The sequence below is a fragment of the Gracilinanus agilis genome, chromosome 3 (assembly GCF_016433145.1).
Source record: "Gracilinanus agilis isolate LMUSP501 chromosome 3, AgileGrace, whole genome shotgun sequence".
NCBI lineage: Eukaryota > Metazoa > Chordata > Mammalia > Didelphimorphia > Didelphidae > Gracilinanus > Gracilinanus agilis.
In genome coordinates this window covers 548,375,810-548,396,261 of record NC_058132.1, presented here as the reverse complement: position 1 = coordinate 548,396,261, position 20,452 = coordinate 548,375,810, and the positions used below count along the sequence as shown (strand labels likewise).

The window sequence follows — 20,452 nt, the reverse complement described above, 5'->3', positions numbered from 1 at the left end:
AAAATAGAATAGGCCAATTGGCAAAAGAGAAACAAAGATCCCCTGAAAAGAACATCTTAAAAAATGAGTTGCCAAAAACCTCTGAGAAAGGGCTAATTTCTCAAATTTGTAAGGAGCTAACTCAATTGTATAAAAAAATCAAGCCATTTCCCCAACTGATAAATTGGCAAGTGGCGTGAATAGGCAATTTTCAGATAAAAAAAAATCAAAACTATCAATAATCACATGAAGAAATGTTCTAAATTTCTTATAATTAGAGAAATGCAAATCAAAACTCTGAGATACCACTTCATACCTAGCAGATTGGCTATTATAACAGCAAAGGAAAGTGATAAATGTTGGAGGGAATGTGGCAAAATTGAGACATTAATGCACTGCTGGTGGAATTGTGAATTGATCCAACCATATGGAGGACAATTTGGAACTATGCTCAAAGGAATTTAAATTAATGCCTGCTCTTTGACCCAGCCATATCACTGCTGCATTTGTACCCCAAAGAGATAATAAGGAAAAAGACAAAAAATATTTATAGCTGCACTCTTTGTGCTAGCAAAAAGCTGGAAAATGAGGGGGTGTCCATCAAATGGGGAATGGATGAATAAATTGTGGCATCTCTTAGTGATGGAATATTATTGTAATTAAAGGAATAAAGAAATGGATAAATTCCAAGTGAACTGGAAAGATCTCTAGGAATTGAAACAGAGTAAAAGGAACAGAACCAGAAGAACATTGTACACAGAGACTGATGATATTATGGCACAATTGAATGTAATAGACTTTCCTACCAATAGCAATGCAATGACCCAGGACAATCCAGAGGAACTTGTGAGAAAGAACAACATCCACATCCAGAGAAAGAACTATGGAACAAGAAATGCATTAGAAAAATATGTACTTGATCGTGTAATATGAGAGGGATGTGATTAGGGTTTTGATGTTAAAGGATCACTTCATGATAAGCAAAGACAAATAACATAGAAATATGTTTTGAATAGTGATTCATGTATAACCCAGTGGTATGTCTTGTTGGCTTTGGGAGCAGGGAGGGTGAATGAGGGAGGAAGGATTATGAATCATGTAACCATGGAAAATATTATGAATAAAAATTTAAAAAGAAATTAAACAGGGGAAATAGGAAGGAGAGTAACAAAAAGTGATCACAATGGTCTAAAAAAGTGCATATCAATCTAATAAAGGCCTTATTTCTCAAATATAAAGAGAAATGAGTCAAATGCATAAAATACAATCATTCCCAAACTGATAATTGGTCAAAGAATATGAAAAGGCAATTCTCAGACAAGGTAATTAAAGTCATCCGAAAAATCTCTAAAACACTATTAATTCAAGAAATGTAAATTAAAGCAAGTAGAAGGTATCACCCAACATGTATCAGATTGAATATCATGACAGAAAAGGAAAATGGCTAAACTTGGAGGGAATGTGGAAAAAATGATAAACTATTGGGGGAGTTGTGAACTGATTCAACCATTCTGAAGAACAATTTGGATTATGCCCAAAAGGTTAAAAAATAGCACATACCCTTTGACCCAGGATTACCATTTCTAGATTTGTAATATAAAGAGATAAAAAATAAAAAAAGTGGAAGCATGTTTAAGTACAAAAATACTTAAACTACCTTTTTGTGGGGTCAAAGAATTAGAATGTAAAGGGAAAACTATCAATTGGGGAATGGCTAAGTTATAGTATGTAATGAAATTCTACTGTGGTGAAAGAAATAATGAGCAAGAGGATCTCAGAAAATCTGGAAAGATTTATACAAACTGAACAAAGTAAATAGAACCAGGAGAACAGTGTACACATTAATAGGAATACTGTTTAATGGACAATTGTGAATAACTTACGATTCTCAGCAAACAAGATTCCATCCTATGCCAAGTACTCATATGACACAAAATATCTGCTTCCAGAGAAATAATTGATACAGAATGAATCCAGACCAAAACAGACTTTTTTCACTTTTTTCCCTTTTTTAATTTGTTTCCCCTCACAAAAGGATTAACATAGAAAAATGTTTGCATTTGATTGAAAATATAAAATCTATATTAGATTGCTTACCATTCATGGGGAGGGAGGACAGAGAGAATTCAAGACAAAATTATTTTTATTATGTTGAAAACTTTTACATGTCATTGGGGAAAAAAACAAAATTTAAAAATAAAAACTAAAAAAATATTCTTATCAAAATAATGAATTGACCAAAGGGCAAAATGATAAATGTTGGAGGGGACAAAGGAAAATAGGTGCACTAATAGACTGTTAGTAAAACTGTGTACTGATCCAAGTATTCTGGAAAGCTATAAAACTATGTATATCCTTAGATTCAAAATGCCTTGCTGCATTTATTTCCCGAGGACATCAGGAAAAAAGGGGAAAAGAACCTATATGTTCCAAATTATTTATGGCATCTCTCTTTGTGGTGGGAAACAGCTGGAAATCAAGAGGCCTTAAATCATTTGGGAAATGGCTAAATAAATTATTGCTTATGATTGTGATGGAATAGCATTGAAATATAAGAAATGAAGAGCAGATTAATTAATAAAAATACTTGGAAAGAACTACATGACATGATGATGAGTGGAATGTGCAGATCCAAAAGAACATTATAAACAGCTACAGATTTAATATTTGAAGAATAACTTGTGAATGTTCCCCTCCAGAGAAGGAACAGAGAAATGCAAACAAAAAATTTAATCTATATAATTTGCTGGATATTTCCTTTCATGGTTTGGGGAGAGGAAAATGGCAATTTATTAAAAAAAAAGAAAATTTTAAAAAAGAAAAAATAGCACATCTTTATATTAAAAAGACAAAATAATCATAACATGAAAAAATATTGTGACAGATGGAAGAAAATATAAACCTATTATTAGTGAATGGATTGTTTAACCAAATAAAAATAAAAAGAATGACAGATTGAATAGGAAAATAATACCCTACAATCTGTTTCTTAAAAGAAACAAATTTAAAAAAAAGACAAGATAAGATTGGTTGTATCCTTACCCCTCCCAAAGGAGGCAATTACAAAAGAGAAAAGAGATTATTTTGATTAGTCAAAACTGAAAACTTCTGCATAGACAAAAATAATGTGGCTAGGATAAGAATGGGAAGCCTCCAAATGAAAAATTTAAAAATCTCTGTATACAATACTTCTTAAAAAGGTTTTGTTTACAAGTAAAAGTTATATATCAATAAAAATATTTCCCCATTAGATAAAGGGCCAAAGATATGAATGAACAGTTCTCAAAAGAATGACAGACTATTAACAACCATATGAAATAATGATCTAAATCACTGAAAAGAAAATAATTGAAAATCAAAATAGTAATGATGTTTAATCTCACATCTTGCAAATTTTCAAAGTTTACAAATGATGGGAATAGTCAATATAACAGTGGTTTCAATTACTCCAAATTTGAATTCCTAATAACTAGCATAGTCTTTTACAATGCATACCCCTACAAATGATAAACTGCCTAATGGTTTATTGATTCCCTTAGTTGTCCTATCACTTATAAAATTAATTCATTGTATATATATATTTCCTTGAAGAAAGGAAACCTGATTTATATGAATGACATTTAATTTATAGTAATAATAATAAGATTGTAGGAAACAAGAACATATAGAAAATTTGCTTTCAAGGGAGGACAAAAAAAAAAGAGTAGGAATAATTTAGTCCCCTAAGACGAAAAGCATTATCTTCTATGAGATGATTGATTAAAGTAGGCTTAATTACATTTTTTATGTTTCTTCTGACTGTATGACTTATTTCTTCTGACTAAATGATATGTTCATTCTGTAACATGCATTACTTTTATAAACCACTAGAAATATCTATCCATACTCATAGCATGAACTTCCTCTCTTCTCATTCCAATGCTTTTTAATTTGATTTCCAACCACATCATTTATCTGAAACTTTTCTCTTCCAATTCTTTAATAATATCATGGTTAACAAATCTCATAGCATTTTCTCACATCCTTCTGGTAGCATTATCCTTTGTGGGGTTTTATGAACTTCATCTCTCTTGGATCTCCTATTTGTTTATAATCTTTCTCAGTCTTCTTTGGTGGTTCATAATCCAAATTCTGCTCCCTAACTATATATGTACCAAAGATTCCTTCCTGCAAGCTCTACTTTCCAGACTGTCTATACCTTCTCTATGTCATTCTCTCTTGTTCATCCTCTCTCTCTTCCTCTCTCATCAGCTAACTTGTCTAAATATTTATGTCTAATTGATCTGCATAAGTCATAGTTTTTCTCTTGAAGTTCAGGGACTCAAAACCAACTAATGGCTTATTGGACGTTTAAAAAAGAATGACACACTGTCAACTCATACTCACCTGGTAAGTACTGAGGGACTCGGAGCCCTGTTGGCTTTTATGAATCCCATGAAAGTGATGTTTCTGGCTGCCACCAGAAGAAATATATAAGCTGTCTGCCTGCAGTGGCAAAATTGCTGGGGGTTCTGGTTGGAAAACATGAGGTCAGTCAAAGACTGGGGCTTAAGCAGGTGACCAAGGATTGTGCCTGACCCTGGATTATTGAAACTTTAAGAACTAACCAGGGCCTAGCAAATAACAAAAAAAGAAATTCTGAAAACCAAGGCACTATCCCCCACCACTCAGCAACCATGGAACTCTAGCATAAAGCTAATAGTTAAGCCTATTGTCCTGGCCATAAAAATTTATTAAAAATAATTAAGTAAAGGAGAAATTGTCAAACTATTTAATAGCTATTATGTGTAAAGAGAAGACCTGGGTTCAAACTCAGAAGACAATGAAATAAAATTACCTACATCTAAAACAGCAAAGAAAAAACTATAAATAGTCACAGGCTTAAAGCAATCTTTTAGAAGAGCTTAAAGAAGGGCTCAAAAACCAACTAAGAAAAATTAGAAAAAAAATAAGGGTTATGCAAGAAAATTACAAAGGAAAAATCACCTGAATGTAGAAGAATCCAGAAACACAAAGAAAATAATCCATTAAGAACTAGAATTGGACAATAAGAAGCTAATGATTTCCTAAAGCAACAAGAAATGAAACAAAATCAAAAGGATGAAACAATAGAAGAGAATATCAAAATTATGACAAAATAATTTTAGATTAAACAACTTAATTTTAAAGAATATGTGAGTTAAAGAACAAACAGCTGAAACAATAAATAATTTCATTAAAGAGAATGATAATAATGAGACCACATAGCAAAACTAAAGTGATACAACAAACGCAGTAATTAGATGAAAATTAATATCTCTAAATGCTTATATTAATAAAATTGAGGTGAAAGATCAAAGAATTGAGAATTCAATTTAAAATTTTGGAAAAAGAGCAACTTAACATTTTCCAAATAAATAGCAAATTAGAAATCCTTAAAATCAGAGATGAGATCAATGAAATTGGATGTAATAAAACCATGAAACTGATAAATAAATGTAGGAATTGGTTTTATGAAAAAATCAACAAAATAAGCCATCTGTTAATATGATCAAAAAGAGAGAGGAGAAAAAGTGAATATACCACTAATGAAGGTGAAATTAAAATAATTATTAGGCATTGTTTTCATTCACTATATGCTAAGAATTTTAACAATATAAATGGAATGGAAGAATACTAATAAAAATACAAACTGCCTGTACTATCAGAGGGAGAAATAAAATTCTAAAGTAAGTTATTTTATTTTAAAAAATTGAACAAGCCATAAATACTTCCTAAAAAGAGAATTGGTACCAGTTGGACAAATTAATTTTTTCAAACATTTAAAGATCAACTAATACAATATTAAACAAATTATTTGAAATAACAGGCGAAGAAGGGCTTTACCAAACTCCTTTTATGAAACAAATATAGTGCTGAACCCTTAACTAATAAGAGAAAAACAAGAGAAATAAAATTATAGATCAATTCCATTGATGAATATGGAAGTAAAAATCCTAAATAAAATACTAACTAGGAGATTACAACAATATATCATAAAGATTATACATTGTGACAAGCAGGAATCATACCAAGAATGCAGGGATGGTTTAAAGAAATAAATTAGAGGACCATAAAATAGTTTACCTGTCACACTTAGGAACAAAGGAAAAACTTTGTTTCAAACAAGACATAAAGAACATTATAAGCTGTAAAACAGATAGCTAATGACTACATTAAATTTAAAAGTTTCTACACAAAGAAAAGTAATGCAACCGAGATTAAAAAGCAAATAAGATGCTGTGGAAAAATCTTTATAGCAAGTCTCTCTGACAAAGACTTCATTTCTCAAATATATATAGCACAGTCAAATTTATAGGAATGCAAAACATTTCCAATTTGATAAATCATCAAAAGATATAAACAGGCAATACTCAGATAAACTATTAAAACTATCTTTAGACACATGAAACAAATTGTTCCAAAATCACTATGGATTTGATAAATGCAAATTAAAACAAGTTTGAGGTACTATCATCAAATTGGCTAACATGACAAAAATGGAACATGATAAATGTTGAAAATAATATGGAAACATTGGGATACTAATGGACTGCTGGAGAAGCTGTGGACTTATACCACCATTTTGCAGGGCAATTTGGAAAGATGTCCAAAGTACCATAAAACCATGCTTTCCTATTGATCCCAAAATAACCATACTAGGTCTATATTCCAAAGCAATTAAAGGAAGGGGAAAAAGAACCTAAATGCATAAAATATTTATAGTTGCTCTTTTTGGGGTGTCAAAGAAATGGAAACAGAACAGATGGCCATCAATTGGGGAATATTTGAACAAGTTGTGGCATATGCTTGTAATGGAATACTATTGTGCCATAAAAAATAACAAACAAGATAAACACACACACAGACACAGACACAGACACATACACAAAAATAACTCAGAAAGACTCATATGAAGTGATACAAAATGAAGTGATCAACAAGCAGGAGAACATTGTACACAGAAACAACAATGTATAATGATCAACTGTGAATGAATTAACTCTTATTAATTGTTCAAGAAATCAAAACACCTGCAAGAGACTCATGACAAGGAATAGATATCCAATGCCATAGGGGCCTTTTGTGAGAAAATGCCCTAAAACAAGAAATTAGTCTTTAAAAATAAGTTGATTTGGTCATATAGCAGAAGAGAGGGAGCAAGTAAAGGAGGACTTTCTAAGTCCTAGAAGATTTACATTATGTTTGTACAAAATTATCCACATGAATCAGATGTACTTCAGTTAAACAATTTTTCAAAGAGGGCAACACTAGGGCCAAGTAGGCTGAGATAGATATGAGTAAATGCAATCCAAAACAGAATCTTTGTGTTGACCATTTGAAAGTTCCTGAATGTTTTAAGATAAAACAAGAATGATTTGGATGAATCCAGGTCCCATGGGAATTAAAATGCCATATAACCTCCTCTGGCATTCCTAAAGAATTACCATGTCAAACAAAATTCTGAGTATAGGCAATCTAAGGTTGAATTTATTTTTTTAATTTATTTTTAAAAATTTTATTTTTTAGAAAAATTTTCCATGGTTACATAATTGATGTTCTTACTTTACCCTTTACTCCCCCAACTTCCCCCAATAGCCAACACACATTTCCACTGGTTTTAACATGTGTCATCGATCAAGACCTATTTCCATATTATTATTTTTTATTATTTTTTATTTTTATTTTTTTAAACCCTAGGCAATGGGGGTCAAGTGACTTGCCCAGGGCCACACAGCTAGGAAGTGTCTTAGGTCAGATTTGAACCCAGGACCCCTTGTCTCCAGGCCCGGCTCTCAATCCACTGAGCCATCCAGCTGCCCCCCATTTCCATATTATTGATAGTTGCATTGGTGTAGTTGTTTCCAGTCTACATCCCCAATCATGTCCGCCTCAACCCATGAGTTCAAGCAGTTGTTTTTCTTCTGTGGTTCCATTCCTGTAGTTCTTCCTATAAGTAGGTAGTGTTCTTTTCCATAAGTCCCTCAGAATTGTCCTGGGTCATAGAATTGTTGCTAGTACAGAAGTCCATTACATTCAATTTTACCACAGTGTATTAGTCTCTGTGTTCAATATTCTTCTGGCTCTGCTCCTTTCACTCTGCATCAATTCCTGGAGGTCTTTCCAGTTCACATGGAATTCCTCCAGTTTATTATTCTTTTGAGGACAATAGTATTCCATCACCAGCATATACCACAATTTGTTCAGCCATTCCCCAATTGAAGGGCAACCCCTCATTTTCCAAGTTTTTGCCACCACAAAAAGTGCACATATAAATTTTTTTGTTCAAGTCTTTTTATCTATGATCTCTTTGGGGTACAAACCCAGCAATAGTATGGCTGGATCAAAGGGCAGATAGTCTTTTAGAGCTCTTTGGGCATAGTTCCATATTGCCATCCAGAACGGTTGGATTAGTTCACAACTAACTCCATGAGCAATGCCCAAAGAGCCTAACTTTGGGGACAAAAATCCACTATTTGACAAAAACTACTGGGAAAATTGGAAAACAATATGGAAGATTAAGTTTAGATCAATATCTCACAACCTACACCAAGATAAATTCAGAATGGGTGAATGACTTGAATATAAAGAAGCAAATTATAAGTAAAGTAAATGAACACAGAATAGTATACTTGTCAGATTTCTGGGATTTTCAAACCAAGCAAGAGTCAGAGAAAATTACACAATGAAAAATAAATAATTTTGATTATATTAAATTAAAAAGGTTTTGTATAAGCAAAAACAATGAAGCCAAAATCAGAAGGGAAAAAACAAACTGGGAAACAATCTTGATAACAAAAAACTCTGACAGGGTCTAATTATTCAGATATACGAGGAGCTAAATCAATTGTATAAAAAATCAAGCCATTCCCCAACTGATAAATGGGCAAGGGACTTGAATAGGCAATTTTCAGATAAAGAAATCAAAACTATCAATAAGCACATGAGAAAATGTTCTAAATCTATAATAATTAGAGAAATACAAATCAAAACAACTCTAAGGTACCACCTCACACCTAGCAGATTGACTAAAATGATAGCAAGGGAGAGTAATAAATGTTAGAGGGGATGTAGCAAAATTGAGACATTAAAGCATTCCTGGTGGAGTTGTGAACTAAGCTTGAATTAAAGCAGTATTATAAAATTTCCCAAAGAAATAAATCATTTTTCCTATAAAATGGGAGTGAACAGAACCTGGATATCATTTGACACCACAGCAGCAATATTGTAATGATAATCAATTGTGAAAAATAGCTTTTCTAATTAGCATAATGAACCAAAATAATTCTTAAATATTTGTGATGAAAAAATGTTATCTATATCCAGAGAGAAAACTAATGAATCCTAAATATAGATTTTAGTATTTTTTCGCTTTATTTTTCTTGCTTTTTTTTGCAATGTGGCTACTCTGGAAATGTATTTTGCATAACTTCTCATGTATAATTGATACAATATTGCTAGTTTTCTCAATGGACAGTGAAAGGAGTGGAGCAAAGGAAAGAATTTTGAAGTCAAATATTAAAAATGAGTACTAAAATAAATATAATTAGAAAATTAATTAGAAAACTAATTTTAAATGAAGAAATAAAATATGCAAAACTTTTCTATATATCCTATACAAAATGCAGAATTTCATAGATTGTCAAGAATGAGAAATTAATTTTAAGCAGCCATACATATATAAAGACATTGGATAGAGGATTATAAAGAATGAAATGTGAGGGGCAGCTGGGTAGCTCAGTGGAGTGAGAGTCAGGCCTAGAGACAGGAGGTCCTAGGTTCAAACCCGGCCTCAGCCACTTCCCAGCTGTGTGACCCTGGGCAAGTCACTTGACCCCCATTGCCCACCCTTACCAATCTTCCACCTATGAGACAATACACTGAAGTACAAGGGTTTAAAAAAAATACTAAAAAAAAAAAAAAAAAAAAAAAAAGAATGAAATGTGAGTCAAGTCTACTAACAGATAAATTTTAATGGACCCTGTGTTGCCAGAGTGAAACAAAGCATTATATTGTATGAATCAATAATTAAGCTACTTGAAACAAAGTGGAAGAAAAAAGGTAGAATATATTAAATTTGGGGTTCCAAATTCTAATCTAACATAATGACCCAACCTATTCCATTATAAGTAAGAGTGGAATAGAAATGACTGAGTACTAGTAATAGTTTTCATATAATAACTCACCAATTTAAAGACTGAGATAAAAGATTATATTATAGAATGTGATCAGATAGTAGGGAGGATATTTTTTTATCAAAATTATTAGCCCCCTTAAAGTTATAATCTTTAAAAAATGCAATCTCTTCTTTCACAAGTTACCATTCAATTAAAATATTATTCAAATAATATGATGATAATATGGTAGAAAACTACTAAAGTTATTCTGGCCTATGCCTTAGGTTATGGGAATGTTTGATTTAAAATATTTCAACTAAAATTCTAAAGGATATGTCAGTCTAAGAGAGGCATGATGATATAAACAGGGAAATGCTAGCATAATGTTTTAATAAGTCACAGTTGAAATTTCTTCTAAACAAATTGGTTGAATAAATCACGTAATTATTGTACAACTTGAGTTCTAAGAAAGGAAATTGAGAATATAAAATGAAGAGAAGCAAAAAATGAATACAGAAAATTGGAATAAATATACAAATCCTCATATTGAGTCAAGGCTCTCATGAATGGTAAAAGGAAATCAGCGAGTTCTCTCTCTCTCTCTCTCTCTCTCTCTCTCTCTCTCTCTCTCTCTCTCTCTTTAAAGCTCTGCCTAAGCCAAGATAAAGAGAACAAGACATGACATGATGTCAACTTAGAGTGTTAAGGAAGAGGATAATTGATGCGAGATAAAAGGGAAAACTATTTAAATATAATTTAATGCACACACAAACTCACCCATATTTACCAATGATAATTATCTTTAACTTGGGAAGAATATATTAACAATAGTTAATATAAAATTGCTGATCCTAGAAGTAGCAACTAGTTTTTTTTTCTATCTATTTATCTATAGTGTCTCGTATAATAACATATTCCCAATCCTTCAAGCCCACAATAAAAGAATCATCCTTATTTTGCTCCTCACATCTAATTTGTGGTCAAAGTTATTTATTTTACCTTTGCAACATCTCTTGCATAGTCAATCTTTTCTCCTTTTAAAAGTAATAGTCTATTGATAAATTCATTTGCCTCATATCTCCTAATCATTCACCATTCAGCCACCAAAATGATTTTCCTAAAGCATGGTCTACCCTGTCATTTCCTTCTCAATTCCACCCTCTGTCCCTGACCCAAATGGTCATTTGCCTTAACTCAGGCTACTATTTTTCTACCTTCATTTTAATCCCAACAAATATCTCATCTTTTCAGGAAGCCTCTCTCAACCCTTTTAAATTATATTGTTTCTTGCCTCCATTAATTATTTTCTATTTATCATAGGTATAGTTAGTGTATATATATATATATATATATATATATATATATTGTCTCCTCCATTAGACTGTCTCCTTCTGGAAAATAAGATCAATTTTTTTTTCCTATTTGAATACTTGGTATAGTACATTTCACATACTAGATGCTTGGTAAATTGATTGATTGAATTTTATTAGAGCCCAAAGAGTTAGAGTAAAGATATTGATGCTGATTAGAATAAGATGGAGTGGCCTGCTGAGGCCACGGTTAAGCATGATTGGACTCCCTTATAAACCCCTCCTTCATTTATGGAGGCTGAGCACAGAAATATAGCATAGATTAAGATTAAGATTTTTTTTTCAGTGATAAACTTCTCCCTGACTGAAAACTCTTGTAGTTAATGAACAAGTATATTCTTTCCTATTTGTGTCTGATCCAAATATATCCAGTTTTTCAGTATGTTCACATGTTCATAATTCCCCATTTAATTAAAACTTCAATGTTCACTTATACGAGTAAAAATGAGTTATTCACTCATTATAACTGCTTTTGACTGAAAATATAGTTACAGAGAATGATTTCAAATTCTGGCTTTGCCATTCACTACATATGTGGACTTTCTAAAGTCCTTTAATCTCTCCATGACTATATTTCCAACACTTTGAGGTAGGAGCATTACTAAACTAATATATCCTCATGGTACCTTACAATTAGCTTAAAATTATACATTATGAACAAGGAATTACTTCAAAGCCCTGGATAGCTTCAAGTTATAATGATTATCTGCAATGAAGTTTGGACTAAATGACCTATGACATGTTTTTAAGACGATTATAATAATGTATATGTTCTGCTATCTAAAATAATATATAATTCCATGCTACATATATCTATAATAAACATATGCATATGTATAATCAATAATATATTATAAATATATGTATAGATATATATGCATTTGTTTACATATATGTATCTATCTATCTTTATATATATGTATGCATATACACATATATGTATCTTAGTGAAAATAAATTGAAAAAACTTCTATCAGAGCTTTTTCTAGTCTTTTAAATACATTACTTCTTTTTATTTCAAAGTATTCTTTTCATAACCAGAAAACTTTAATTTTCATTTAAGCTCTCCTACTTCCTAGTTTGGGGACTTTAGCAAAAGAATTTAATTGATTTGGGTATGTGTCTTTATTCATAATTTTACCACAATACTTCAATAAGTATATGATATCATAGAATTGGTTTTGTTTTGCTCCAGTGATGCAGACCCCAACCCAATCATGCTATCATTCTTAAAGTTTTTTATATAAGTCCAATGATATATCTTTCACATCTGCTCTTTCCTATATCTTCAGACTTGAGAAAAAATGTACGTGTGTATATATATACATATATATATGCATTCATACATGCACATACATACATATATAGAATTATATAAAACTATATTGTACAAGTCCTACCTCTCATATGTGTTTTCTAGAAAGACTTATTACCCTAGGAAAAATATCTTAAGACTATATATATAGCAGAATTTGTATTGGTAGTAGAAAAAATACTTTTTTTTTCTTACTGAATCTCTGCGTGCATAATTTGTATACTCAAAGCAGTTAATATACATGAAAATGTTTAGCAAATGTATGCTAGACTTTGTGATTGCATTATGAAACTTAGGGATTCCAAAAGAAGTAGCAAACAATATTAAAGTTATAAGCCTCTATTTGGTGAAACTTAACAAGGAAAAATATGTTGATTAATTAATAAACCCATGAGAAAAGAAGTGCAGATAGATATTTAAATAAATGTTCAAAGAGAATCAGAGACACCGTGAGAGTTTTAGAGAGTTAGAGCACATAGGCAATTGTCTGCAGTGGTATATCAGCTTGGATGACATAATTTTAAAGCTCTGTTGGGGAGAATGAATGACCCAGCAAGAGGTAATATTCTAGACTTGTTGCCCAATTTTTCAGACTCTCCTTAGTTCTTTCAATTTGGTGTGGGAATTACTGGGGTCATCTTCTCATAACAAGGTATGTTTGTAATAAAAAGGAAGTGTTATCATTTTATTAGGGATCCTTGTTTTTTGGCAGACATATCTGATTTGTTGACCATTGCTGGCAATTCCCCGGAGAATATTGTGAGAACTCAGATGGATGATGAGGTTGTGAGAATGAATGTGAGCACAAATACGAAGAAGAAAGAATGCAGGATTGAAGAAACAGAATAGTTTCAGATAAGTAATCAAAAATAATCATTCCTGTTTGAAATTACCTGTATTAAAAAACAAACTAACCAACCCTTATCTTCTGTCTTAGAATCAATGCTGTATATTGGTTCCAAGGCAGAATAGTGGGAAGGGTTAAGTAATGGGGGTTTAGCTAGGAAGTATCTAAGGTCACATTTGAAACCAGAACCTCCCATTTCTAACCTTAGCTCTCAATCAACTAAAACTACCTAGCAGACCTGTACTTCTAATGATATTATTTAGAAAACAACAACCTTTTATATTATATGCATACACATGCACATAAAGTAGAACTAACTTTGCTTCTTTATAATAACATTTCGATTTTATACTCAAAAGGTCTTTTAAATGATTAACAAATTTATCTGTTCTCATTCACATTTGGTTATTAAAGCATTTTATTGGCTATCAAACACAATTCTGATTGATATTTACCTTGAAAATCAAATAACTTCATTTTTGAAAAATACTAAACCTGTGATGGCCAACCTATGACACGTGTGCCAGCACTGACACACATAGCCATTTTCAATGACATGCAGCCTCATGTGGCCGCATACAGAGAAGTATGGGCCCACAGGCCAAGGATAAAACATTTGCTGTAGTGTAGTGTAGATAATTCTAGATTGATAGATGACAATTCTACCTATATTAATTTACCTATCTTGGTTTATTAAATACAGTTATATATTACAATTATACATTTTTGTTATTTAAACTATAAATATCGTGAAATTATGGTGTTTTTTCTTGAAGTGACATACCACCCAAGTTATGTTCATTTTTTTGGTGAATTTTGACACACCAAGCTCAAAAGGTTGCCCATCACTTCAGACTTTTGGATAAATATTAACTACTGCTTTTAAAAACTTTTCTAAAATAGGATTCAACTTGATATGTTTCTTTTAAGAATGTAATATTTATTGTCAAGGAAAATGAATTTTTATTAGAGTAAAGATAGCAGTTATATTTCTGATCATTATGATCTGTTTTGATTTTTTAAAGACTTAGAAGTCCATTACTTTTTTGGATGTTTAACCATGGCAAACTAGTAAAATAGCTTTTACACTATACTTTCAGAGGATACTAGATTTTTGAAAAATGTTTATACATTGGTTTTCCTAAGAATTAAATTCTTTGAAACTCAATTTAAATTTAAATTAAGTTAAATTTAAATTATATATGGTGAATTGGCTTAAATAATTGGTTAACATTTTATTTGTTTAAATGAAATGTATGTCAAACCTACATTATGAATATATGACACTGATTATGTAGTTTACTGTTTTTTAAATTTCTCAACCCAATTCTCTTTGCAAGTATAAATCCTATTCTTTCTAAAGGCTCTAAGTCTGATATTCTCCAGAAAACTTATTTCAACAATTTCTTATTCCTCCTCTTCCCACATTATTATTACAGGCTAACTGAGCCCTACAACTAATTCCTTTATTACCCTGCCCCTTTCTTTCCCTCATTATTTAGAATTCTAAATACTCGATAGTACACTATCTTATATCCTAAATCTATTCATTTTATATTTTCTTTTCTTTCCTTGAGATGAATTTTTTGGGGGAGATATCTCAACTTCAGTTTTTTGGTTTGTCTGTTTCTTTGTTTTTGTTCTCCTTGTACTTCTAAAACATAAATACAAGGAAAAGTCAGTATATGCCATGAGCCAAGTACTACTTCAAGATACTCTATCTTGAAACTATTTTAATGAAGTATACTTTTTCTCTCTATATCCTCCTTTATCCAACTCCACCTATCTTTCATGATTTCTCACCCTACTCTTCTACCTTATTAAGAGGTATTCTTCAATATCATCCTAATCAGTTACTAGTATATTGGCCAGACTTTCTTCCCTATACAACTTTGATACTATTAAGCAATTCAATAAGATAATGTCTTCAATTTTATTCTTTACTATTCTCACTCTTAAAACATACATACCATTTGGAGGCAAACCAGTCCAGGAGGCAGCAAGTGAGGGACAGCAGTGCCCAGAGTGCTCGTGGCGCCAGAGCAGAAGGAGACCCTGCCCCAGGGGCATCCCTGTCATGCTCCTGGGGCCACCCACAGCCCACAATCTTATTGAAAATTACTGTGTTTGCCATTTGGCTACAGGGGACATACTTAGGGTCATGGTAGTTTCTGGCTCAGAGGTGGGCCAGAGACTCAAGAAGACAATGGATGCTGGAAAATTGGTATGATGATGGTAGTGGTTATGGAACTTATGAAGAACTTAGACATCCTCCATGTAAGAATGGTTTTCTCTCAATTGGCTTCCCTTGGACTGTGAGACAGGTAGAAATGCTTGATGAACTCATGGACAAGTAGAATGAAAAGCTAGAGTCAGTCACTGAATTCAGCATTGCCTACAAGACTCATCTGGAGAATCACAGGATGGCTGATCCATCCTGCAAGTGGCCTTGCCTACCAAGAGGAGTGCAACTCCACTAAGCAGCACATAAAGGATGGTGTGACTGGAGAACCCTTGATTCATTGTTCAGCTGATAATGAAACTGCTTTGAAAATCTGCCTGAAGGCTGTCACTCTCAGACCAACCCCACCCCCTAAAGTACTAGAGTAAGTAAGGGATCCATTTGGCAATGGATGCTTCTCAGTCCCCAGATGTGGTGTTTGCATGCATCCTGGCTGCCTTCTCAAAGGCAATATGTGGGGCTTCTGAGAAGCAGAAAATGTAAGGGACTTGCCCAAGATCACATAAGTATCAAATGACTGCAGGCCAGGCAAGACCACACCATTGCTGGCCAACTTTAGTGCAAACTTAAGTACCCCTACTTAGTACTGTTATAAAGAAGAGAAGGTTAGAGCAAGTGTGCAGAGGCATGAGACCAACAGGGAGAGAATTCTAGAATATAAAAGTAGGGGTCAGAGAGTTAACTGAGGTTTGGGCTGTCTTTCTCTGGTTTGACCTGGAGAAACTGGCTGTTTTTCTGTAATGGTTGATATGACCCTATACTACCCCAATTCCCTATCCTGCCCTGCTGCCCTGCTGTTATCTACTGTGTTTCCTGGTGAACCTGAACCATCTGACATCTGTTTTTAAGATCAGGTCTGGGTTCTTTTGGATCCAGACCTCTCCTTGGGCCCTGCTATATTGCCAAAGACCACCACCTCCAAAACCATCTAAGGGGTGTGGGAGGTTTGTTTAGTGCTGACTTATGTAGATTAGGGACTTGGATCTTTAGGCCAATGAGGTGAAATTAGTGTAGCTCAAAGTCTGTGAAGACTCCCTGCAATGGGACATTTAGATCTGGGGGGTTTTAGTTAGTTGAATTTAGTGTCGGTGTCATCCAAATTCCCATCTAACCTTTCCCTGTTAAAATAAATACAACATCCATTCCTGTTACTGAGTGGTCTATGTGTATAGTCTCAGGCCAGGCTTTGCCTGACTGGGTTCTGTTAGCCTTCCCAAACTAGAGTTAATCTTTTGATACCCCTATCCTAACCATCTGGTCACATCCCCTATACCACCCTCTTATAGTTTCTTACCAGTCACTAAGTATGAGAGTTCACAAGTCTCTTGCTAGAGTGGGTGACAACTCCAAAGGCCACTAGACAGTGCTAGGCAAATTGAAAGATTTTGATTGGATTTCATAAAGGAGGGGACAGGAAGTGATGTGGCAAAAGGACTATAAAAAGTCTTGAACTTCTCGTCCAAGGGAAGTCTCCCTTGAACTTCTTCTCCTTTGGAGTTTGTCTTTGGATACTCTGTGATGGTGACCCAGACTGGAGGAGGAGACTCTTTCCTTGGATCCTGCAGTGGTGTCTAGAGTTAGTTCTTCGTTGGTTCTTTGGTGAGGAAACCCTCTTGCTTGTTGGCATTTCAGTGGGACATTCCCTTCAGTGTGAGTTCTGTTAGTATTCTTGGAGATCTCAGCCTTGTGTGCACTGAAGGTTCTTGGCAGATTCGTCAGTGTCTCCTGGCTCTTTGGATTCTGGCATCCTAATTAGGACTTTGGATTCTGGTGAGATTCGCTTTTGGATTCTCATTGTGGTCTGAAGACATTAGGATTAAATTCAGGGTATTGGTAGCTAGGCAGTACTTTCTGTCTCTTTTTCTACATTTTTACTCTTTCACTCTTTCCACCTCTTTGCAAATAAAGCTGTTAAAAGTAATTTTGACTTAAGCTGTAATATTTTTAAATCAGCAACCACAATATTACTTTAGAATTCTCATATTTAGCATAAAACCTAAATTTTAAATTCTTACACCTAAAAAGATTTAACAAGACAAATAAAAGCAACTAAATATTCAAACAAACTACAAAGCATGATGATTCCCTGAAGTCATTAAAATGTAGTAAACATTAAACAAGTTTTGGGGACTGGTAATATATGTGATTACACACTCAATCAATTTACCACTTGTTAAATGAAAAAAAATCTCTGCTTTATCTTAAACAAATCAATAGGAATGTTAGCCTTTGTATTTAGTCTGAGTTTTGTTACATATTGTTGCCATCAGTCAAACATATATAGTAATTGTGTATGTATTTGTGGGGATGGATAGGTAGAGTATCTATTTATTGATGCATCCATCTAAATGTGATCCTCTGCATGCATATATAAATATATGTATGTGTATGTATATATAATTAGGAGATTTTGCTATCTTCATTCTGTATTTCTTCACATCTTCCCATAAATCTTTGAAATTTTATTGTTTCTCAGAGTGTAATAGTATCACATTATGTTCCTATGTCACAATTTATTTAGCCATTTATAGTCATTAGACACATTGTTTTTTACTTTCCACTAACAAAAATGTTCTTATTAATATTTTAGCATAATAAATAAGATGAATAACAAAGCAATAAAGTCATATGATACATCAACAGATACAGAAAAAACTTTCAGAAGATACAATATTCATTTGTTAAAAGTACTAAAAACAGAGAAATTAATATATTTTTTCCTGATTAATGTCATGTTTCACTCCCTGTTCTTTATGTTATAAATAGTCTCTTCTCTCTTCAAGATTCTACACTGTTCAAATAAGCCCTGTTCAGGGAATAAAGCTGATTCCTTCTAATTGACAAAATTAAGGCAATCTTTCTCTAGTTTCCTTCCTTCATAATTCTGTAATTCAAAATTCTTTATCTCAACTCTCTCCATCTGAGGGAATTTCAAAGAAAATTAGAACCACATTTTTGTCAAGATGAATTTTACTTGGTCCTTTATCCCATTTTCTCTCACATATTTAGTAGGTTGCAGTGTGGCTTCTATTTCAGACATTGTGTTAGACTCAGGGACTATTTGAGATCCCCTTTTATAAAATTCCCTGAGTAGGTGTACTCTGTGACTTTCTCCTGTGGCAATTCCTTCTCCCTCCATCCTCGTCCTCATAATTATATTATAAAAACATCTCCTCTTCCTCCTTATGTTTTTCTCTTTTTTCTCCTTCTCTCCCTTTCCATCTTTTTATATCTCCTTTCCATCTTCAATTTATCCTCATCAATTAGCTTTTTTGACACTACCTTAATGCATGTTCATGTTTTTCCCTATCCCTTAAAATAAATGACAAAAATGAAGCCTTCATAGCCTTCATGGAACTCTGTAATTCCCTCAAAACATAATCATAAATCTCTTCTACAAAAAGAAACATATAACGCCTCCTCAGTTTCCTGGATTTCCAACTTAATGACAGAATCCTATGCCCTCTGCCTTTCTTTTTCTCTTACATCCACTAATTTGGTAGCCTCCTTAGTTCCTATGTTTTCAATTACCAACTCTCTGAAAATGAATTCCAAATCTAAATGTAGCAATAATTCTTTCTAGACAACCCCAGCTGCCTATAGAACATCTACCCATAGATGCAATGTCAATAACTCAAATTCACACAAAGAAATCTGGTAATTTTTCCCTAAAGCCATCCTTCTTCCAAATTTCTGTTTATTTTTTTGAGTGTATCATTTTTCTTCTAATCATTTGAATTTGCAATCTTAGAACAACCAATGACAATCTTATTTACAGTCTTCACTCTGTGATCTATCCAAACACGACTTCTTGATGGCTCTTCTGATCTGTTTTCATTTGCACAAAAGGTTTAAAATGATAGAATGACCTTACTCCTCATTTCTGCCTCTTGAAATTCTAATTACCCTTCAGGACTCAGGTTGGGGGTATTCCATTCTCCCTCACATTAGTTTTTATTTACTTGTTGGTAAAAATATCTTAACCCCTCTAGTGGAATATAATTTCTTTAAAAGCAGAGATTTTTGTTTTTGTTTTTCTCTCCTAGAGCCTAAAATAAATAGTACATTAAAATAGTTAATAATGAATTTTTAAAAACCCTTACCTTCTGTCTTGGAGTCAATTCTTTGTATTGGCTCCAAGGCAGAAGAGTGGTAAGGGTAGGCAATGGGGGTCAATTGACTTGACCAGGGTCACACAGCTTGGAAGTGTCTGAGGTCAGATTTGAACCTAGGACCTCCCTTCTCTAGGCCTGGCTCTCAATCCATTGAGCTACCCAGCTGCCCCCCAAATTTTTTAATATGAAGTTTTAAAATACTTATTTAGGAAATAAATATCTCAAATGAACAAATGTAAAACACTTTTTGAATTCAAATATATTGAAATTTACTCTATGCTACAAATGATGATTAATTTAGTTTTCCTAATATTTTAAAGTGGTTTCAGTTCCAAGATTAGAGGCATGAAATCCTGGGAATAAATATTTTATCTGAAAAATTCTAGCTACTTATATGATAGTAAGTTATTTAACCTTGTTCTATTTCAGTCAACTACTTGGGATTTTG

The 20,452-nt window shown here is 32.9% G+C and overlaps 1 pseudogene; it reads left to right on the top strand.

Annotated features, from left to right (window-relative positions):
* The window catches only part of LOC123241832, a 57,197-nt pseudogene extending 40,825 nt beyond the window's left edge, over positions 1 to 16,372 (top strand).
* The last annotated feature ends 4,080 nt before the right edge of the window (positions 16,373 to 20,452 follow it).